This window comes from Myotis yumanensis, unplaced genomic scaffold, assembly GCF_028538775.1.
Source record: "Myotis yumanensis isolate MYYU_CA2020_CCGP unplaced genomic scaffold, mMyoYum1.0.hap1 SCAF_13, whole genome shotgun sequence".
Lineage (NCBI taxonomy): Eukaryota > Metazoa > Chordata > Mammalia > Chiroptera > Vespertilionidae > Myotis > Myotis yumanensis.
Window position 1 is genome coordinate 41,447,649 of NW_027223764.1, and position 24,301 is coordinate 41,471,949.

The 24,301-nt window shown below is 44.9% G+C and overlaps 1 protein-coding gene across 1 annotated transcript in view; it reads left to right on the plus strand.

The window, feature by feature from the left end:
- Nucleotides 1–1,333: 1,333 nt before the first annotated feature.
- The window catches only part of MACROH2A2 (macroH2A.2 histone), a 45,087-nt gene continuing 22,119 nt past the window's right edge, over nt 1,334–24,301 (plus strand). Inside the window, exon 1 of the mRNA XM_070432901.1 lies at nt 1,334–1,596. The gene's annotated coding sequence lies outside the window, so the exon portion shown is untranslated. The remainder of the gene's footprint in view (nt 1,597–24,301) is intronic.

The window sequence follows — 24,301 nt, forward strand, 5'->3', positions numbered from 1 at the left end:
TTCTCCCGACTAGATTTCTGACCTAGAGAGTACCAGGTCAAAGACAAAGACAGTGAAGTCATCTAGAGAGAGGGTAAAGAGGAGGAAGAGTGGAAGAAACCTCACTAGACTGAGACCACTGAGTCCAGGAGAGTTTGAGGAACCAGAGGAGATTTAAACAGTGAGAGGTTTACTTGTACCTTTATGATGCAGCCACGATCTTTGGGTAAGCCAGCTGACTTCCCAAACACTTGTTTAAAATATACACGCGGTCTAAAGCACTATCTACTAAATACATCAACAGCCCTGATCAAATAGTATAAATCCAGAAGGCAGTAGGCATTTGGGTTCTTCCCACTCAAGCAATTGGAGGCTCTCAGTCACCCCAAGATTCCCCATTGCCTAAACATTTACAAATTTATAGGGGCAAATATACACAATACTACCAAACGGGAGAAGCTTTAAAACACATACATTTGCTCAATGCTTAGAGAATTGTGCGTTTCTCTTTGGTGGAAAAACAAAAATTTTGCCTCTCACAGTCCTTTATCAAGAAGAAATCAGAGGAAGTGTGGATAGCCCATAGCAAGTTAGCATTTCCCACTGAAATTAAACAAATTCCTTTGACTCACCCCTCTAGCCATAGAGCCCTGGCCAACATCTCGGGTTACAAAGAAGAGACTGGCTTCCAGAAGAAACAAACCAACCACTAATCCCATTATCACACCTGATATTGTCAAAAATATATTTAAATCAAAATATTTCCTAGAAACTAATAAAAATTGGTCCTTAGGACAATAGCTTGTGTTAACTTTAGTAAGAGTTGAAATATTCCAAATTGACATACTGTAAAGCAACTGAATTAAAAATCATGTCCATGCAGTTATAATAACCAAAACATACATTTGCTGCTCCAAATATGACGCAACGCTGGATTCTAAATCGGTCTTACTTTATAAAAAAGCCCACAGGCGTGGAAATAAATTCTCAGTTCCTGTGGCTGTGGCCACCCTAGGCTGTCGTCCCAGTGGTGAACACAAACCTTACTGTATTTATTATGACTAAAGTACACGAGCCCATCGAAGGTGGCAATTTTTGCTTTCATCTTCTCAGGCCTTCCCCAGAACTGCCCAGGGTCGCCCACACCTTCTTCCACCAAAGGTGGATCCTGCAGCCTCTGGATCGCGACCACAGCGCCGGTCGCCGGCTCTGGGGGAAGCCTGGTCCTAGCCAGGGGCCCTCCGAGCACCCAGCAGGTCCGCCGGCGCCGCGGAGGCCGCGCGCTCCCCTCATTAATGCTCCTGCAGGACAATAGCTCATCAAGCCCCACGGAGAGCCCTGGACCCGTCGCGGAGCCTGGGCTGGCGGGGGATGAGGCAGAGCAACTCCTCCTAGAGGTGGTTATGTGGAGAAGGAGCAATCCCTTCTCCCTCCGCCTCCTCCCCCCGCTGCTATCCGCGGCCCGGAGAACTGCTGCTTGCCGCCATTGACACGCACAGATAGGACCTAAAGAAAGGCGAAGAGTCCTGCCCCGCACCGGCGCCGCGCGGGCCGAACCTGCGCGCGGGGAGGGCGCGCGGAGGGCACCGGCGCCCGGAGCAGGCGGCGCAGCACCAGGTGAGCCCGCCATGGCGATGGCATTATTGTTCGGGGGTCCTCGGGGTCTGGAAACAAAACCGGCCGCGGGAACCGTGCAGGGGCCGGAGAGAGCCCCCCGCCTCTCCCCGCTGCCCAGCCCCTGCGGGTGCACCCGGGATAGTCGACTCTCCCCGCAAAGAGAAAAATGTATAAATCAAGCTGCCCAACTTGCTTCCCAGGAAATAAGGCGGGCGGGGGTTGGGGGGGCGGTCAAGAAGCGGTGAAATTCCTGCGGCCGGTGAGGAGCCGGGCATCGCGGGCGCAGAGGGAGGGCGGAGGAGGGATGCGCGCCCAGCGATGGGCCCCGGGCGAGGCTGGACGCGGAGGGCGCGGGCGGCTCCTGGGGATGCAGAGTTTGGGGCGCAGGCGGAGGAGGGAGGCGCCCCGCCGCCGAGGGGACCGGCGCGGGGGCCGGGGGCTGCGCCGGGGCCGCGGGAGCCCGCAGGGCCGCTCGGGGGCCTCGGAGGGCGGCGGGCCGGGCGCCGGCTTTCCGGGCTGACAATGGACAGAGCGCGGAGGCGCCGGGCGGAGGGAAGGGACCGGAGCCCCGGAGGCGAGGACGCCGGAGCTGGGATCCCGGCCGGCGGGGAGGAGGGCTCGGGGCCGGGCACTCCCCTCCGGTTCCCTTTCCGGGGCGCCCGGTGCCGACGCGCGACGCGCTTTCCCCGGGAAATGGCGGCCCCTGCGCGGCTCTCTGGGGCAGCCCCGGATTCCGACTTTGCGCGGGAAAAGATGATAATAATAATAAGGAAAAAGGGTTAAAAGTAAAGTGGCTGCGGTGCGATCGCGTGCGGGGGAGGGGGTGGGGCGGCCCGCGGCGGGCGCACCGGCCTGCCCCCTCCCCCGGGCCCCCAGCCCGCTCTCCAGGAGCACCCCACTTCCAGCCTCGCCCGCCTGCTGCATCGTGCCCGCGGCGTCCTTTCCTGCCTTTCCTCCTGGGGGCGCCCTCCGCTCCTGCCCTCTTTGTTCCGCACAACAATGGCCAAAAGGGCATGGAGCCCCCAAAGGGCCACGTGCCCCTCCAGGAGCTTCCAGTCGCTGATCCGGCCACCACGGGCTTGACTTGGGCCGGTTCGCTGCTGGGTTTATGGGTAACAGCTCATCGAAAGGGCAAGGGAAAGGGGCCGAGAACCCTAAGCGCGGTCCACGTGTGTTTGGGGGGTGCAGCGGTGTGACGCCTCGCAGGCCCGACGGCACAGGCAGCCCTGGTGCCCCAACAGCCCTGGGGATCTGAGGTCTCCAGGGGATTCAAAGCAGGGCCCCGGACCGCAGGCACCGGAGGGGTGGTCAGTCCCCCATAGCACACGCTTCCCTCGCGTTCCGCATTTGTGTTCGTGCCGAAATGCAGTTGTGCCCTCGCTGGGCCGCGCAGTTGGTGTGAGAAAAAGAAACATTCCTAAGAGCGGAAATGTGTCTTCGCTTGTGTTGTTTCTCGTCTAGAACCAGTTCCTTTGTGAAATACAAACTAAGCTACTCATAATTCTCCATTTGTTCATATTTTATTGAAAGATACCTCTTACCATTCTGGAAAACGCTTATTTCCAAGTGACGTTCGGAGTGCCATCATTGGGGATCGTGCTCATGGAGTTTTAGAAAGGCTTTGGCCCAAGATTATCATATAAATAAACAAACAAACGCACTATCTGTCATTCACACCTTTAAAAACCTCTTTCCTCTCTCTAAACTTCCTTTAAAAATATGCCCAATTCTCCACTCCAGTTTTTCCTACCCTATCACAGTTCCTCCTCACCTGGATCCATTTATTGCCATGCTTTAGACATTATTAATAGTTTCCTCTCTTTTGAAACTCTATAAAATAATTTATTTCCTTGGATCCAGAATGTTCCAAGATTCTGACCTGACTCCCTCATCCTTCTGTCTTCTGTCTGGTTCCCAGGAATTCTGAGGCGCCTTTAGTCTGCTCTTTCCCAGTGGGTGGGACACCCTGCCATCTATTGTCTGAGAAAACCAGGTCTGTTTTCACTGCCTCCTGCCAGCAAACCAGGAGGGAATCCTGTCTTAGGCAACTTTAAATGAAAGATGTCTGTAACTTGTTCAGGGGGAAGTATGTACAAAAATTCAACCAACTTTCTTAAGAATGTTTTTGTGTGTATTGCACAGAGATGAGCAAAAAACTTATGGTTAGAGATCCTTCAACAAGCATTTATTGAACACCAATTACTCAACACCTCTGAATACGGGAAGATATGCAAATATGAAGTCATCATGGGTCTGCTCTCAGAGTTTTCAACCCCAAACCTAGGAGATGAAATATATATGCAGGGAAAACAAGGTCAAAAGTTATTAATATTGGCAAGCTGGTGGGAAAACTGGTCCTTCATATCCTGCTGACAAGCATGTAAATTGGTGTAGCTAAGTTGAAGGGCAGTTTGGCACCCTGAAAATCTATAACATGCACATTCATGACCCAGCATTTCCATTTCTTGGTATGTATCCTAGAGAAGCAGGCACACACCAGCACAGATTATGTAATTCCCTGTCATTGCAGAGTTTTGCTAATTCTGAAATTGAAAACATCTAATGGCCAACGATAGGGAATGGCTAAGTAACCTGGTCCATCTGTCTTCTGGAAAATTAGGCAGCAGTTAAAAAGAATGAAGTAAGTCTGTCTATACAGAGACAGAAAGATCACCAAAACATATAGTATTAATGAAAAAAAAAAAAACATTGCAGAACCATACATACTGTATAGTAGCATTTTAAAAACAATAAAACTATGCATTTCTATAAGTAAAAACGCATACATAAATGGAGAGGTAGTGTGTAGAACGAGACACCCACTCAGAGACAAGAATTGGAGGACTTCTCAAGGAGGCATTTAGTCATATTCATATCCAGCCATAACCATGATTAAAATATTGAAATTTGCATTGATTTATAAGTTGATTGGATAACAAAATACAATTAACAAGTTAAGAGTAACTAATAATGTGCAATAAAAGTCACAAGTGAGATGCTCCAACAATTTTGAAAGGGAGAGGAGAATGCTAGGCTGCAAGGGAGGGCTTGCACTAGGCTTCATAGAGAATGCAGTGGTGATGGGGGACAAGGCAGGTAAAAGGAAGCCTGATGCAGACTCAGAGTTCTAGCTCGTTCCTCCTCTTTCTTCCTCGGGTTTATACAAATCCCCTTGCAAGGCTGATTTCTGCCCTTCTAAGATCCAGATGGAGGAGTGAACTAAATGAACAGGTCACAGTTTCTTTCACTGCGATGATTCTATGAATGTCTTAAATTAGATTTAGAAGAAAAGAACGAGCCAGTAGAATTCTAACAATGGTATTGGAAGGTGGTGATTTTTAAAAGGAATGGATGGTGTGGCTCAGTGGTTGAGCATGGACCTATGAACCAGGAGGTCATGGTTTGATTCCTGGTCAGGGCACAAGCCCGGGTGAGGCAGCCAATCAATGTTTCTCTCTCACCATTGATATTTCTATCTCTCTCTCCCTTTCCCTTCCTCTCTGAAGTCAATAAAAAATATATTTTTTTTAAAAAAGGAATGTAGTGAAAACTTGAGAATGGGGAATTTTTTTTCTACTAAATGCACACTGGGATACATATTGGAAATTAGGCTGCAGAGAAAGATAAGGGTTGAGAAGATAATTCTTTTTTTAAAAAAAAGTCTCAAAACTGCTTTTAAAACAAATATTTAAGGCTGGTTTCATTTATTCATTCACTCGCTTAAGGAATATTTGTTGAACGTTGGTTATGTACATAACACTATGCTAGGTGCCACAGGGGCGTGAAACCCACAGCAGAGGACAGGAAAGCAGCACCAGGCCTAGGGCACTGCTTCTCTATCTGATCTCACACAGGCTGTGTGGTCCTTTCATGACCACTGCCCTCCCATGCCACACCTTTCATTGTGGCTAAAATTAAGAAGGGGAACCCACTGACCACTCAAGTCCCTTTCAATGTTAGATTATGATCTTGTGAAATCCTAGGATTCTAACATTGCAATGCTTGTGAATTCTCAGGCAGATGGAATTTGGGGAATATAGGATTAGACAAGGAAGGGCCCAACAGTGCCCAGCCTTGGGGAAAAAAACACAAAAATATTCGCTGTCATGAAAGTTCTCAGTAGATTATGTGTGTCGCAGAGTTTTTCCAGGGTTAAAACTGCATTATCACCCCTTTACGCCACTCCTAAGATCAGTGGTGTAGAAAGATGTTGCTGAGTTTTAAGTCTTGTGTTCATACACATACTGTCAAGCACTGTAATATTATATATAGTACAGTTGACCCTTGAACAACACTGGTTCGAATCCTCTTATATGAGAATTTTTTTCAATAAATACTGTAAATGTATTTTCTCTGTTGACATAAGAATGTCCACAGCTGTAGAGAATTTTTATAAGAGTTTACTTGAGCCAAATAGAGGGCATGCCTGGAAGCAAGATCTCAACAGTCTGAGAAAATGCTCTGGTCTGACTTCCTTACGATTTTCTTAATAACATGTTCTTTTCTCTCGCTTACTTTATTGTATAGTATATACTACACAGAACATACAAAACAGGTGTTAATCGACTGCTTATGTTATCAGTAAGGCTTCCGGTCAACAGTAGGCTGTTAGTAGTTAAGTTGGGGGGGAGTAACAGTTATATGTGATTTTCTTTTTTTTTTTTTTTTTTAATTAAATCTTTATTGTTCAGATTATTACATTTGTTCCTCTTTTTTCCCCCCATAACTCCCCTCCTTCCAGCTCCCACCCCACCCTCCACCCTCACTCCGCACCCACTGTGTTCATCCATAGGTGCATGATTTTTGTCCAGTCACTTCCCGCATCTCCCACACCCCTTTTCCCCCCAAGAATAGTCAGTCTATTCCCTTTCTATGTCCCTGATTCTATTATAATCACCAGTTCATTCTGTACATCAGGTTATTTATTCACTTGATTCTTAGATTCATTTGTTGATAGATGCATGTTTGTTGTTCATAATTTGTATCTTTACCTTTTTCTTCTTCTTCCTCTTCTTAAAGGATACCTTTCAGCATTTCATATAATACTGGTTTGGCGGTGATGAACTCCTTTAGCTTTTCCTTATCTGTGAAGCTCTTTATCTGACCTTCAATTCTGAATGATAGCTTTGCTGGATAAAGTAATCTTGGTTGTAGGTTCTTGGTATTCAGCACTTTGAAAATTTCTTGCCATTCCCTTCTGGCCTGCAAAGTTTCTGTTGAGAAATCAGCTGACAGTCGTATGGGTATTCCCTTGTAGGTAATTGAGCCTCTTTCTCTTGCTGCTTTTAAGATTTTCTCTTTATCTTTTGCTCTTGGCATTTTAATGATGATGTGTCTTGGTGTGGTCCTCTTTGGATTCCTTTTGTTTGGGGTTCTCTGCGCTTCTTGGACCTGTAAGTCCATTTCTTTCTCCAGATGGGGGAAGTTTTCTGCCATTATTTCTTGAAATAGGTTTTCAATATCTTGCTGTCTCTCATCTTCTGGCACTCCAATAATTCTGATATTAGACCGCTTAAAGCTGTCCCAGAGGCTCCTTACACTATCTTCACACTTTCGGATTCTTTTTTCATTTTGCTTTTCCAATTGGGTGTTTTTTGTCGAATCTTTGGTTTGATTATTGTGCTCCTCTGGTCTGCTATTGGGTATAATATTCTTTATTTCAGTCCGTGTATGCTTACTTTCTAATTTCTTTATCGTAGCATCGAGGGTCTCATTAGTTTTCGTGAGGCTCTGCACAAATTTATGGCAAGCCCTCAAAATTGTGATTCTTAGCTCCATATCCTCCATTTCTGTCATGTTTTTTTGTCTCCGCATCTTTTATGCTTTCTTGGTGCACCCCCTTGTGGTCTCTGTGCGCAGTCTTGTTCTAGCCAAGCCTTAATTGTTGTAGTTAACACTAGAGGGATTTGACCACCAGGCCGACTGGCTATAGGAATCAGCTGTATGGAAAACGTCTGCCTTCTGGGGAGGCGCTAATCCAGCCTTTGCCTGAGGCGATCGGCAAATGGCTGTGCGCAGGGTTTGGGCGGGGCGGGATCAACAGGGCGGGCGGAGGGAGCAGTTATGGCCACGCTCAGTCCCGTTCCCAGAGGCTCTGCTTCTCAGAACCCCGGCAGCCGCTGCAAACCTCGGAGAGAAAGCTGCCCTCAGGTTCCAACTGATGCCGGATAATCCCGCTTCTCCCGTTTGAGTCTGGGTCCCTAGAGACTCGCCCGGATCTGGAGCCCAGAGTCTGAGACTCACTCCTGACAGAAAACGACAACCGCGCCCTCAGCCACCAGCCCGCTTTGCATGCGCACCTCGGTACCTTTGTATTTTCCACACTGCGCCGCCTCTGAGCCTCGATTTGCTGTTCTCTTTCCTTCTAGTTGTAGAGTCTCTCTTCAGCCAGCCTTCCTGTGGTTCTGGGTGATGTCCGTTCAGTCTTTTAGTTGTATTTTTGAAATGGTTGTTTGCGGCAGCGGTCTCCGGTGTTTACCTACGCCGCCATCTTGGTCTCCGATATATGTGATTTTCGACTGTGCTGGGAGGTCAGCACCCCTAACCCTGACATTCAAGGGTCTACTGTAATGGCTTTTGAAATGGAGGGACAGTGTTAGCATTCCCTAAAAATAATTCGCTAAACCTTTATTTCGTGGAAATAAGTCATAATAACCAGTGCTTATTAAATGCCTGCTACCTGCCAGGTACTGTTCCAAGCACTTTACATGTATTAACCTGTTTAATTCTTATTAAATGTATTCAATAAGAGACTTATTAAATAATACCTAGTCCTATAGGTATGTACTGTTATACCCATTTTACAGAAAAGAGGTTAAGAATGGGCCCAAGGTCACCCACCACACAGCTGGTGGGTAGTGAAGGTAGGACTCCGGCCCAGGCACCCTTACTTCTCAGCCCTATGTCCTTCCGTCCAGGTGGTGAGAGCAAGAAGCTGCCAGCATTCCAGTGACTCTCAAATGCTGTTTAATATTATGCAAATTTTATTTTAAAATTCCTTATTTGCATCTGTTTTGTCTGACTATGCCAAAAGAAAGATAAGGAGCATCAGATTGAGCCACATAGCGCTCTACTTTAAACCGTCTTGTCACAAAGTATTAAATAAGATAAATTTGGTGGTTTCTCCGAAGCCTTTAATGTTCATTTATCCATCTCACCATCCATCATACTTTGCCCGATTTATTTGACTGACATTGCCAATTTGGACTTGGAATAGAGTAAGTAATTCAAGTCAGAATTCTCTCGCTTTGACAGAAGTGTGTGTGCAGATATGGGCAGCGCCACCAGGCTCAGTACAGGGACGTTCACTTCAGCTGAGGATGTCGGGAGAATTAGCTGCAGCCACCATATTGTTTAGCCCAAAAGCGCCACACACGGTTGTTTCTGGATGAGAGGCAGTCCTCATGACATAGTTTAGGTGCCTAAGTTTGGGGTGTTTCCATGACAACAGGCCAAAAAGACAACAAAAATAAGACCAAACTTACCCTGGAAAACCCAGGCCCTGTGTTTACTGGCCCGCAAATGGTATATACACAGAATGATGTAACTGGGGTTTTGTGCTGCTTTCATTGCTCACTAAAACCATGAAAATTAAATAGTGGTGGTGGACTACAAAAAGGTGAATTCCAGCAGCTTATAAAATACAGAACATAAACTTTTAGACCAGATGATAATTCACTGGGTTCGACACCAAAGTGCTAAACTTCCACATTGATCAGTCTTCCAGAAATTCTTTGAACTCAAGTGTTGCTCCCCTTGCAATTAACGTGCAATTAACGTGGATTTGCCCCCACCCCCCACCCACCCCAGCTGCTGTGTTGTAAACAATGTAGATCATTGTCTCCAGGTGGAGAAGAAGCAAGCCCGGAACAAAATAAAGCCGTTTTCAGGCCCAGTTTTTCTTTTCCCTGGTTATCATGGGTGATGAAATAGTGACGATGTGACTGAATTCTGCCCGGTTGTCCCATCTCTGTGAATGTAGGTAACAGATGGGGAGAGTCAGTAGGAGTGACAGTTTGAGCATCTTCATAGAAAAGTGTCATTGTTCAGGTTGGAAAGGCCCCCCGAGGTCAGCTGGTGCAGCGGTTCTCGGGTGCAGCTCTGCAGAGCTCAGAGTTCCTCAGAGACCAAGGCAGGAAATGTGGGGACCAAGCCACGGAGGTTCCCAGGCACCTCCCAGCTCCCACCAGCACAGTCCCCTTCCTTCCATCTGCTTGATATATTAGAGCTCCTGGAAGGTTTTGTTTGAGCAAAAGGGAAGTTCTGAAAAATCAGGTGATTTGCTGGTCAATACAGAAATGGACCCCTTCCCCCTCCCACACATCCCCTCTCTGGTCCATGGCACCTTTCATTCCCCCACCATGATGCCCCCTAGACGTCTAACCAGATCCACCCTCAGATGAAATGACGTGGTATGGCTAGTGGTTGCTTGGTGCGGCTGATTCAATGAGCCAGGGCCCAGAGGCTCTCGAGGACTCACAGGGCCATGACCAGGAGCAACACTGCCTGTCACTAGCATAAAACCGTGCAACTGAAGCCACAGTCCCCCAGCCACTTGTCACCACAGAGCAACCACTGCCTGAGGACTGACAGTAAGGAAAGCAGGGTAGGGAAGAGCAGGCAGGTAGAGGGAGGAGAAGGGGGCAGCTGCCTCTGCTTAAAGCAGAGTACAGTATGTTGTAGCTTTGAGAACCCAAATTTGCCCCACACTTCCCTCCACCCCATATACTCAGTTGCCCAGCAATCATGGGTGTCTCTGGACTGCTGCCTGGTACTGGTACCCCCACTCTCACCCACAAAGGGCCCTCCCAGATCCCCTCACTCCCACCTGAGAAGCTCCTCTTGGCTCAGAGAAGCGAGACAGGCCGCTGTTTAGAACAATAAACCTCACTGTTAGTATGAAACTTTGATTTTGAGAAAACAGGTTGCTCACAGTTCCTATTTGCCAATTCCCAAAAAGCAAAAAGACAAGAGGCCAGGCTGCACCTAGTGAAGGGTTTTGTTTTTATTTTGTTTTCCATGAATAAATAGATTCAGGAAGGCAAACCAGTTCATTTTCTTCTGGGATGCATTACTATAACTCAGATTCAAGGAGCACTAAAGTTATTTTTATACAGTCATTTCTCATCCAGCTCTTACCACAAGTAGCCAAATATATTTATACTAGAGGCCCGGTGCACGAATTCATGCACAGTAAAAGGAAATTAATTAGAAGAAATATTTTAGAGGCTGGGGAGGGACCACAGGAGGTTGGCTCCAGGGTGTGTCCAGCCTGTCTTGCCCATTCCCATTCAGGCTGATCAGGGCCAGCCAGTCAGGGCCAGCCAGCCGGGGAGGGATTGCAGGAGGGCTCCAGGGCGTGTCCGGCCTATCTCGCCCAGTCCCAATCAACCAGACTCCAGCAGCAAGCTAACCTCCCGGTTGGAGCCTCTGCCCCCTGATGGTCACTGCGTGTCATAGCGACTGGTCTAGAGGTCGGCTGCTCAGTCGGACACTTAGCATATTAGGCTTTTATATAGAGATATTAGAAAATACTATAAGGCTAATAAAAAGGAAACAATGTATATCAACAATGTGTGCTTTTCTCTTAAGAAATAGCAGCACACCAATGAAGACAAAACGTGTTAAAGTCACTGCATACTGCAGTAACTGCAGATAGCCTGAATCCACCCCGTATCATAGGCTCCCATCCTGTGCTCTGCTGCTTCTAGAATGCCCCTCCCCTCTAAAGGCCCGAGATAGCCACACATTCTCTGCCTCTCTGTTAGAAATAATGTGTCGGCAGTTGAGCTTCCTGCTAGATTATTCCAGGACATGACTTGAAATACTTTTTAAAAAGGGAGTGATTTGTAATCCAAGGGTATAATTTAAATAAATTGGGTTAATGCTTGGTTCTAACGTTCATGGATGGTTAATTTGGTTAATTTGATCCTCATGTCATTTTGATGAAATTGCATTTGATAGAGCTCTTTACATTATAAATTGTTAATGTGCTTTAACAGATAGGACGATAAAATTATTGACTGTTCTCATTCACTTAAAGGTGGCCTTTGAAGAAAATGGTTTGGAAAGGATTACTTGCGCAATAATGATTTGCCCTTGGAGTTCATAAATGGAAGTGTAATAGAGCAAGTGATTTAGCTAGTATTACTGAAAATGGTTTTTACAGCTACAAAATAATACTAACAAACTATTATTTTAATACAGCACTTAGGGTAACACACCAAAATATATTAGAATGCTATTAGTTGCAAGGCTAAGAGATTTTTTTTTCATACCCTTTAAAAATATATTTCTACATATAGTGAATATATTTATATTGAATTCCCTTATGCCCTACCTAGTTCTATTTCATCTCATTTTATTCTCCCTCAGGATAACTTTCAACTGGCAAGAGTAAAGATGCTTCATTGCAGTGTCTACTTCGTTTTTTCATAAATATTTACAATATAAAATATTCTGAAGCACAATATCATACAGATTAGGGAAATGTCATGGGGACTAAAAATGAATAAATTTCAACAATTTTAAAACAGTACACGAATCCATTAGGGGATGACACTATGAATTTCATGTTCGTATACATTTCAGAAAGCAGTAAAGTTCTTTTTAAATTACATCATTAAAAAGCTATAAGACCTGTTATTTCTAGATTTAAGATGATGTATATATGAAAGCCTTTAGATTCGTTTACTTCTGAAGAGAATGATCTCAAGGAAAGCTTTAAAATAGCGCTCTCGTAGTTCCAGGTCCTTTGTCCAGATGGACCATCAGCCCAACTACACTGCACCTGTGACTCGCGGGCCTATAATCAGGGCTCCCAGTCTCAAGTGACTGACTGCTCTCTCTTTTTTAAAGCTGCTTTGCAGCCAGACCATTGTGGCTCAGCTGGTTGAGCATCATCCTGTGCACCGAAAGGTTGCTGGTTGGATTCCGGGGCAGGGCACATGCCTAGGTTTCAGGTCTGGTCCCTGGTCTGGGCACATGCAGAAGGCAACTGATCGATGTTTCTCTCTCATCGATGTTTCTATCTCTCTCCCTCTCTCTTTCTGAAATCGATAAAAACATTTTAAAATAACAATCAATCAATCAATCAATCAATAAAAGCAGAAGCTTGAGAGCAGAAAAATGGTCATTTAAATCAAGATTGCTGGCAACTTCTAACGAACCATCTTGCTGATTGGCTAGGGTTGTCACATTTCTCATCAGTTAAGATAGAATAAAAATTTCAAGAAGTTGTTTGAGAGGTTAAAAAAAATAGCTTACTCTTTATCAGCTCTTTATGCTTGAGAAAAAATTTACTGAAATTAAAAGAAAACATGGGTCTAAAGAAACCAGACTGTTTTGTCTTTTCGTGCTGTTTCCCACCAACAGCAATTCATTCAATCTTGGCAAATGCTTAAGAGTTTTGCTTTCTTTTCTCTCCTCCCTTCTGGGATTACAGTATAATTTTAAATATTGTTTACAATAATACCATACACTATAATCAGACAAATACAGAGACACTGAATTTGATTCCATTATATTAATGAGTCTTACATAATCTCTTGATACAAAATTTTATATTCCTCAATTATCTCAAGACCAATTAGTTTCCAGTGACTCACCTGGTAATGAAAGTGATCTAAATTTCTTAATATGACATTATTACTCAATTATAAAACAGTTGAGCGTTTTCTCTTTGCCAGCATACTCATTTCTAGGCTAATTCCCAAATGATGTTTGTTAAGATGTTAAATTAAAATGACACTTTCCGTTTCCAGTTCAAGAATGATGTACTGAACACACGTGCTTTCCATCTCTAGAGCCCGCCCTCAAAAAAAAAAATAATAATAATGGTAAAGAAGCACAAAGAAAATAAACACTTTAAAAGCGAGCAGGAACTGGTGTTCATCAGCAGCAGATGGGAGATTTCAACGCATTTGTGGAAGACTGAAAGGGCACAGAACCATGTAGGCCAGTGGTTCTCAACCTTCCTAATGCCGCGACCCTTTAATACAGTTCCTCATGTTGTGGAGACCCCCGATTTCATTGTTACAAATTGAACATAATTAAAGCATAGAGATTAATCACAAAAACAATATGTAATTATATATGTGTTTTCCGATTGTCTTAGGCGACCCCTGCGACCTCCAAAGGGGTCGAGACCCACAGGTTGAGAACCGCTGATTGTAGGCACTATCACAGGGAAGCCACGACTAAAATGAAAGCAGGAGGGTGCTGCAGGGAGGGTGGGCAGAGTGGAAAATGGGGAGTCATTGAAGATCTGTCTCCAGAGCAGCCAGGTGAATTGGCCTCTCTCCCTCCCCTCCTCCTAATTGGGTTTCTGACAATCTGGCATGTCTGACATTTATCCCCGCAACTAACAATCTGAGGTTTCCTCTCTAAAGAAATTGGACAACTATAGAGCAGGTCTAGAGTTTCTAGGATGAATATGGCCCCACAAAGGAAGGCTCCCCATTCTGGCATCTGGGGGCTCTTGGTTCCTTCCTAAGAGGGCACTCTAAGGTGATGCCTGGGCATTGGCATGTCCTGTGAAAGCGCCCAGAGGTCCGACACAGGAACCTGCCTACCAAACAGTAGCCGAGGAAAGCTTTTCTATCTGCCTATGATAACCTTGTCTTTCATTCTTAAGTATGCATGCATGACCAGAGGTCACCAGACGTTTAAGGAAACCCAACATGAAAGAGAAAGATGAGAATAAATAGGACAACTGACTGGATAAAATGATTTCGAGAACAGAAGATAACATAAACATAACTAGTTTCAGAGAGATTGGAAGATACGGTGCATTCATAAAAGAATAGGATGCTATGAAAGTGGAACAAAGAACAACAAAGAGTTCTTGGAAATTAATAATATGATTACCAAAATTAGACATTCAAAGGACTGGAAAGGTAGAAGGAAAAGTATGAGATTTCGAGAAACGATCCAGAAGATCCAACATCTGCCATACAGGCATCCTAGAGAGACAAGTAAAGAGAGAAGTGAGAGAAATCAAGAGATGAGGGAGCCTGGCCAGTGTGGCTCAATGGTTGAGTATTGACCTATGAACCAGGAGACCACAGTTTGATTCCCAGTCAAGACACATGCCTAGGTTTCGGGCTCAATCCCCGGTGTAGGCCATGCAGGAGGCAGCCAATCAATGATTCTCACCATCGGTGTTTCTATGTCTCTCTCCTTCTCCTTTCCTCTCTGAAATCAATAAAATTATTCTCTTTAAGATGCGGGAAAATAAATACAAAAACAGAAAGTTTCAGGAGTTATGAAAGAAGTGAATCTTCAGATTTAACAGGCTTCTGGCCAAGTGCTGAGCAGGATGGATGGGGTGGGGAGGACCCACATCTAGACGTAGCCTTGTGCAATTATAAACATAAAGAGAAAATCCGAATGGGTAAAAAAGATACGGTCCATTTACACCATGGAATACTGTGCAGCAAGGGTCTCTTACCCTTTGAGACAGCATGGAGGGACCTGGAGAGCACTATGCGAAGCGAAATAAGCCGGTCAGAGAAAGACAAATATCACATGATCTCACTCATATGTGGAATATAATGAACAAAATAAACTGACAAAACAGATCCAGAGACATGAAAGTATGGAACAGACTGACGAATCTCAGAGGGAAGTGGGGTAAGGGGGTGGGGAGAGATTAACCAAAAAACTTATATGCATAACCCATGGACACAGACAATAGTGCAGGGAGGAGGGGGCCAATGGGAGGAAAAAGGATGTCTGTAATACTTTCAAGATAAATTTTTTAAAGAAAGATCTGGTAGCTTGGGGGGAGGGCACCAAACTTCTCCATAATGCAGGATACTAAAAGTAACGGGCCAGTGGCTTCACAAGGTTGAAACAGTATGATTTTGATGCTAAAAGTTATATACCCCACCAAAGGATAATCCAAAGATCATTCAATAAAAACAGTTCCAATTTGTCAGAAAACAACGTTGACTTCTCTGGACTGACTGTCTCATGAAGTGGGTACCAAGGACACCACGGAGAAAGCCAAGACAGGCGGTCCCGGGACAGGGCTGCGCAGGGAAGACCGTTCCTCGAGGACCACAGGGTAGAACAGCCATTCCACACGGGGCCCGAGGTCAGAGGGCGTCGGGATAAATGTCCCGGGAAGAAAGCGGTCCCCAAGAACAATGCGCTTGAGGAGCTGGGTGCGACGGTAAAGGCACGTTTCTCTTTTGTCCACAGAACAAAGAAAGGACATCTGATCCTCATTATTCACGGGCTCCATATTCTCACATCCCACCTCTCAATTAAATGTGTTTGTAACCCCCAAACCAATACACTGCCCACGGTGCTTTTTCTGTCGTTCAGGGATACGCACAGAGCAGCAGGACGTCCATCGAGCACCTTCCCAGCTGAGGCCGAACAAGGCCACGCGCTGCCTTCTTGTTTCATCTCTCACCACGTAAACTAGAGTCCTTGTCGTGGCTCGGTTAGTGTCACGTTTTGCACGGTTTTGTGCTTCCTGTTGGTGATCTCGCTGTTTACAGTGGCCCCTGGTGTAGTGCTGACGAGCTGTGTAGGCTCCTGAGCACAGCAAGGCTGGGATGTGCCTTCTGGAGAAAACACGTGTTAGTTAAGGTTTGCTCAGGCCTGAGTTCAATGTTAATGAATCAATAATACTTATTAAATAAGGTGTCCTTGTATAGAAACACACGTAAAACAAGGTTATGTATCGATCCATGGATGAGGAGGTTGTGACCAGAGGCCCATAGCAACCTACCCCTGTTTCCCCCAGGAGCAGTTGTTCACTGCTCACGGACCCAGGGTTTCTGGCTGATGTGTAAACAGAACCACAGCAGACCCCTCTTATCAACAGAAGATGCATTTTCAGGCACAGTTGATGCCTGACACCACAGATAGTACTGAACCCTATATACATAGTAGGTCCCACATAACATCATCGATAGGTTCTTGGAAACTGCAACTTTCAGGGTGTGATAATAGGCTACTTGATACAAACAAGAGTTAAATTCCTACAGCATCTTTTTAGTCACAAAAACATCACCAAACTTCTAAGTAAAGACCCAAACACTTCTAATATGAAACATTGGAATAAAAATGTGAGCTCTGTAGACATTTAAGAAAAATGAGTGAAAACAAGATCATTTTCCAACCTGCTTATTCCAGTTGAGGGTTGCAGGGGCAGAGGCTGTCCCGGTAGCTCAGGGCACCAGGCAGGCTCCTGCCATCACAGGACGCGGCACACCCCACTCGCTCACACTGGGACACTTAGATACGCCAGTTCGCCCCACGTGCACATGTTGGGGGTGTGGGGAGAAACCAGAGTTCCCTGAGAAAATCCACGTAAAAATGGGGAGAAAGTGCAAACTCCACACAGACAGGGGCCCAGGGCTGGGAATTGATTTTTTTCTCATTAGCGTTAACAGTGAAATGACTTTGAATGAAACAACATTATTCAAGGACCCTGTACAGTGGGGCCTTGACTTAAGAGTGTCCCGACTAACGAGGTTTTTGAGATACCAGCTGTCTCTCAGCCAATTTTTTGCATTGAGTTAATAGAGTAATTTGAGTTAACGAGCTCCTTAACGAGCTCGGTCTCGGAACAAATTAAACTGGTAAATCAAGGCCCCACTATACTGTTTCCCTACACATTAATACCCTTGCTGAAGTCTTCGTAGAAGCTCAATGCTTTCTGACGCAACACGTTGCCATCAGTTGGGACACGTTGTCCGTTCATATCTTCCGCCCACATTTTTTTAAAATAATTCTTTATTGTTGAAAGTATTACATATGTCCGGTCTTCCCACATTGACCCTCTCCGGCCCACCCCCACCCCAGGCCCTCACCACCCCATTGTCTGTGTCCATGGGCCATGCATAAATGCATACAAGGTCCTTGGTTGATTACATCCCACCCACCCGCCCTCCCCTGCCTTCCCTCCAGAGATTCCGCATTCTGCTCCATGCGTCCATGTCTCTGGGTCTACTCTGTTCATCAGTTTATTTTGTTACTTCGTTTCCACATGTGAGTGAGATGATGCATACTTGTCTTTCTCTGACTGACTTACTTCACTTAGCATGATACTCCTCAGGTCCCTCCATGCTGTCTCAAAGTCCACCCACAACTTTAATGCCTTTTCCATCTTAACTAAGTACTTATCACACACTGTGGCCATAACTTTTGCAGTTTGAGGTGCAACAGCAAAACTGGCACAAATTTGTTTTCCCTTCACAATATCACCAATAGGAGGTTGATTCTTATCCTAGATCTTAGCAAGCTCAGCATACAATTTTGTATCCTTAAGTTGAGAATTTTCACCTTTCCATTTAAAAGACCCAAACTTTGGCCCTGGCCAGTGTGGTTCAGTTGGTTGAGCGTCATCCCATGCACCAAAAGGCCTCTGGTCCCATCCCCAGGCAGGGCCAGTCAGGGCACATGCCTGGCTGTGGGCTTTATCCCCTGTAGGGGGGCATGCAGGAGGCAGCTGATCAGTGATTCTCATCAGTGATGTTTCTTTCTCCCTCCCTCCCTCTCCCTCTCTCCCTAAAATCAACAAAAACATTTAAAAAAGAAGAAACACTTTACAGCTTCTCTGTGGCATATCTGAATTACCACCATCTCTACTCTTGTACGTTGGGGCCATTATTAAGTAAAAGAAGAGGTGCTTAACCGCAAGCCCTGCGATGCTGTGCCAATGGATAGGATAACCGGGATGGCAGCTTCTACATAACCAGCAGGTGGGGAGCTGTATAGACACCATGGAGACGCTGAGAAAGGGATCATTCACGTCCCAGGCAGGAAGGCAAGAAACCTCGAGAGATTTCATCACTACTCAGAACAGCACACAATTTAAAACCTATGAAATGTTTATTTCTGGAATTTTCCATTTAATATTCTCTATTTAATTGGGGGTCTTTTAAGTCACAACTTTTTTTTTTTTTTAGTTAACCCTCACCGGAGGATATTTTTCCATTGATTTTTAGAGAGAGTGGAAGGGAAAGGGATAGAGAGAAACATCGATGTGAGAGAGACACATTGATTGATTGCCTCCTGCATGCACCCCAACCAGGGTCGGGGAACCTGCAACCAAAGTACGTGCCCTTGACCGGAATCGAACCTGGGACCCTTCAGTCCACAGGCCGACGCTCTATCCACTGAGCCAAACCAGCTAGGGCTCCATTTAATATTTTGAGGTTGACCATGGGTAACTGAAATTTCAGAAAGAGAAACCAAGGGAGGGGGCCTCCTGTACTACAAATACCGTGTCAACGGTAACTAGTAACTCAGAGGCAGGGTGCTATACCAGAAAGATGTGAAGCCACGTCAAATGTGGAATGATTTTGCACAACATGTTTTCAGAATAAAGAGAATCCAATTCTTGATACTGAGACACAAGGGTCCTAGTGTTGGACCACAGAGGAGGAAATGCAAGGCTAGCACCCGACTCAGTTCTGAAGGGCGCAGTATTTACAAAGCCCTAATCATGTAAGTGCTGCTTACGGGCATTGACTTTCCAAATTAAACCTAGAGACAAAAATGAAGATTTCATTATGATTACAGAACAAAATATAAATATTATGAACAATCAAAAGTATAGAAGACAGCCCAGCTGGTGTGGCTCAGTGGTTGAGCATTGACCTATGAACCAGGAGGTCATGGTTCGATCCTGGTCAGGGCACATGCCTGGATTGCACACCACTAGGGGGTGTGCAGGAGGCAGCCGATCGATGATTCTCATCATTGATGTTTCTATCTTTCCTGTCTGAAACCAATAAAAAATATATTCTTTTAAAAAAAGTATAGAAGACAAAGGTAGAAATGAGGTAGAGAGGAGTGGACCAGAGAAAGATTAAGGGCACACACGTCCACATCTTATATAACAATGACTCAAGAGATAATACCTAAAGTTGGTGGAGTCAGAAATAGAGATTGAAGTGTATTATTTGACATTTCCAAGGTAATCAGTGGAAGAAATAAAAATGAAAATATACTGTCAACAATTGGAAAAGGGAGGCGAAAAGGGAGTTAAGTTCTCATCCTTAGCATTGATAGACACTCTAAAAGTGAAACTTAGTCAAGAAGAAGAGGTATAAACGTTAGAGTTTTGGAGATAACCACCAGAACTAAAATTAAAAATTGTTACATGAAATGGCCTCTGGAAGTGAGATTGGGGTAGAAAGAGTGAAATGAGAAATTGGTGCTTTTTATTTTTTGCATTTCCTTTCCTTTTTTATTCACTTTGTTATGTGCAAATATTACTTAGATTTAAAGATAAAATAAACTCAAAAATTTTAAATAACTTCTTGTTTTCCTTGCTTCAGGATGACCTTAAGCAAGTCGTAATTATATGTTTTAGTTTGTTGTTGGTGGGCACTAATAAAGAAGCTTCCAAATTTTCTCAGTCCACAGGGGACAAAGTGTCTGAGTCATGCTGTCTGGGAGCTCCTAGGCCAGAAGAAATGCCTATTCGTTCTGTTTATTCAGTGATTAGGTCCAAACAACTTAAAAAGTACATATGTCTTCACAACTTGGTAGCTGTTTAAAATAATATTAAACATGAACTAGAAGGAAAAAAAGAATATTTTTATCCCGTTCTTAAATAACCATAATGAATTACAAATAGGATGTGTGCACCCGTTGGACACTGCACAGTTTCTCAAACCTGAGGATCAGCTTGGACCCTGCCACTCTCATTTCCTGTGTCATGTTGATTTTCGCCTGACACTTGCTCTTAATCAGAGTGGCAGCCCAAAACTCAGCTTTACAAAGGTATGGCATCATCAAAAGGAAGATAATGCAAACTGCCACAAACCACTGGTAGAACCACTACGAGCTGGTAGTTGTGGGGTTCAGCAGAGGTTGAGTATCAATGTATTTTCTTTGAAAGCTTAAACACTCGCTGATGAGTCTCAGGGTGACTTATACACAGTTGGGGAACTGTGTCCCTCTCATCTACTTGAAATTGTGAAACTTTATTGGAAAACATTTGAGGACAAGAGCTATGTATATTCTACAATATCTAATGTAGTTTCTTGTTCAATAAGTGCTCCAGCCCTAGCTGGTTTGACTCAGTGGATAAGAGCATCGGCCTGTGGACCCAAGAGTCCCAGGTTCAATTCCAGTCAAGGGCATGTACCTTGGTTGCATGCTCCTCTCTGGCCCAGGCCCTGGTCAGGGTTGCGTGCTGGAGGCAACCAATCGATGTATTTCTCTCACATCGATATTTCTCACTGTCTTTTTCTCTCTCTTCTACCCTAAAAAAATAAAAAAAAAATCAATGGAAAAAAAATCCTCAGATAAGGATTAAATAAATAAATAAATGCTCCATAGCCTGGCCAGTGTAGCTCAGTAGTTGAGCGTAGACTTATGAACCGGGAGGTCTTGGTTCGATTCCCTGTCAGGACACATGTCTGGGTTATAGGCTCAATCTCCAGGAGGGGGCATGCAGGAGGCAGTCGATCGGTGATTCTCATCATTGATGTTTCTATCTCTCTTCCTTTCTCTCTGAAATTAATAAAAACTTTAATAATAATAAAGGCTCCATAAATACTTTCATTTGAATCTGTGATGTCATAGGTTATAAGATGCATACTGACTTCTAGAAATAGTAGAATGCTTTAAAAAACATTATAAAATCAATAAAATACAGCAGTTATAGGCTGCTGTGAGTTTATTGCCCATGTCTGAGTCAGTGCTACAGTTTAATATTTACCCTTGTGATATCTGTAAAGTCAAACTCATCGGTGTCTTTGTGGGCTTAAAACCAATCATAGAAATAAATCCTAAAACAATGGAGTTTGACTATGTCTCCTTCCCCAGCACACACAAAACCAATCTTGTTCTTCCAACTGCTGTCCTCTTGGGGGTGAAAGGGAATGAGCGGTCGGCACTGCCTTCTCCCCTTCCTTCCCTGAATCTTGAGTTTTATGTTCCTGTCCCCCACTGTTAACATGTTTCAAACTCTGCCATTCACTTTGCAAGTAATTACAAAACTTGGTATTCTTGGTCCTGCAGATATGAAAGGACAGCTATTGCAGATCTAGGTTGTATTTTTCTGATCTTATTTCCAATTTCTCGTAAGAAGCCCAAAGTAGCCTGGAGGCTGGAGCCACCCAAGCATGGCCACGTGGCCCTCCCAGGGGTGCCCACATAGCTCCTGTAACCACTCAAAGACCCTATTTTTCAAACATGAAAACAAACATAATGAGCTAGAGTCCTTAAGCTTTGCTTAATTAGAGTAAAACTTGTAGAGCAGAAGGTAAATAAATGTAAACATGTAAATATTAATGTTTGGATGGAAAGGAAAGTCAGGTAGAAAGAAATTTCACACTGCAATAGTTCTTTTCTCTTTAGGTGGGTGGCCCCTCAAAGATTCAAATTCACAGGAAGCAGATCAAGTTTTTGTCACATGACCTCCCAAGAAAGGATAGAGTCCGGGGAAAGAGTGGTCAGAAAAGAAGGACGCCAGAGATGACGATTTCTTACACCTCCAGGCAGAGTCCAGCTCAGGCTGGGGGCGGGGCGGTCTTCAGAAAGCAGGGTCTTCTCTCAAGGAGTTCCAGGAGGGAGGCGGGGAGGCAGACACTTCCTTCGATCTGTGGGATCCAGTAGGCGGGATATATCGGCTCCCTCCAGCCTCCTCCCTGCTTCCCTAGGATTCCTTTATATGGTCCAGTTTTTATAATTACGGGGACCACCCAACCCTTGGGGCCTAGGAGTTAAGTGCCTGGTTGCTTAAGCTCAGCACAATGTCGGAAAAGATGGACTCCCCAGGTACAAAGAACTCTCCAGGTCTATTAAACTGCATACAACAGCCCTGGCTGGGGTGGCTCAGTTGGTTGAGTGTCTTCCCTGCACCAAAAGGTTGCCAGTTTGATTCCTGGTCAGAGCACATGCTCAGGTTTCAGGCTCGATCCCCAGTAGGGGGCGTGCAGGAGGCAGCCATTCAGTGTTTCTCTCTCTTCCTCTCCCTTTCCCTCTCTAAAATCAATTTTTTAAAAATGCATTAAAAGCACATGCAACAGTCAGTGTCACACTTAGACTTCAAATGGAGCTGCATCTTCAACTCTGTTTTAAGGCCCTAACATAGAGGAGAGTCTGGGAGCCAAAGAAAGAGTCTTGCTATACATGCTATGTTGGGGGCGACCCCTACGTGTTGTAAATATTCAGCTGATATGTTTGTCTATTTGATCTAACCCTGGTTTTCCTTACTTGACTGTTTTGAAGTCATGAGTGTTTTGGCATCAATGCCCTGATGTCACCTGTTCTTCCATTGCTGGTCCCAATTCCCAGTTGTTAAGGCCGTGTGCGACTCCTCTGGACTGGCACTGGGAAAGCCCCTCGCCTTATCCTGCACACCTACTCATTCTCTGGCCATTTTCATTTGCGAAAAATGAAGGAGAGGGAGGGAGGTCCTGCCTTTGTGGCCTTTGTCCTCTGTGCACGGTTCTCTGTTGGTAGGAGAGACCTGACCAGCCAGCATGCACCTATCCACAGGGCACGTCCACCTGGGATGGACTTTTTAGGTGGTTCCTTGGCAACCAGACCTACTATCCTTCCCCTCCCTGCACTTACCAGTAACTAAAAAGAGCGCAAAATTGGCTTAGTGGAGCCACCAATATGAACACATTTTTATGAACATGCACAGTCTCTTTATGCTCCAGGACTCTTTTCTTTTCTTTCTTTCTTGTTTTTTGTTGTTGGTGGTGTTTTTTGTTTTGTGGGGTTTTGGTGGTGGTGGTGGTGGTGGTGGTGGTGGTGGTGATGTGTGTGTGTGTGTGTTTAAGAGGAAGGGAGCGGGGGAGAGAGAGAAGCATCAGTGATGAAGAGAGAATCATTGATCTGCTGCCTCCTGCACTCCCCCTACTGGAGATCAAGCCTGAAACCCGGGCATGCGCCCAAACCAGGAATTAAACCATGATCTAGTTCATAATTCAACCCTCAACCACTGAGCCACACCAGCCAGGCTAGAACTCATTTCTTAAAGGGCCTACACTTCTTTTCCAGAACCATTTGAAAGCTGAAAAAAATTGCAACATTTAAGGCCAGAAGGACCTTCAGGATCTATTAGTCACTGTCCTATTTTACAGATGACACCCAGCGCTCACAAAGCTAGTTATTAGAAGTGGGACCACGCCCCGGGGTTCCTGTTCCCAGTCCTGGGCTCTTTCCACTGTACTAGGAGCCACCTCCATGTGGAACAGCACCACCAACTAGCAAACCTGCCGAGTAGCTCTCTCAGGACAAGGACCATTCCACATTGCTTTATGGGTCTTCTGGCCCCGGGACAGTGATGGCCAACAACAGATACTCAAGACATCGACCTAAGTTTCCATAAGTCGATGGTTAAAATCCTAATATGCAGTTGATGGCTTCCTCCACGAGAGGACATCTATCTATAAGTCTACTTCTGAGAGTTAGCAGCCTTGGACAGCCGAAGCACGGGCAATGTAGCTCTAAAAATGGTGATATTATTTTATCCCCGCGTCTTACTGTGAAAGAGGTAATATTCTAAGACTGTTTGCTCATCTTAGAATGAATACCTACATCTTTTGGTGGCAAAATGACACATATAGTGGGAGCATAGTAAGTACAGATATGCAATTGGAATTAATGTATGTGAAGTATGTAGTAACATGCCTCACACTCTCATCCTTTAACTTGGGGAAAGGAGGGTGTTGAGAATGGGGTTTGTTGCTGGTTCCATAGTTTCATATAAAAC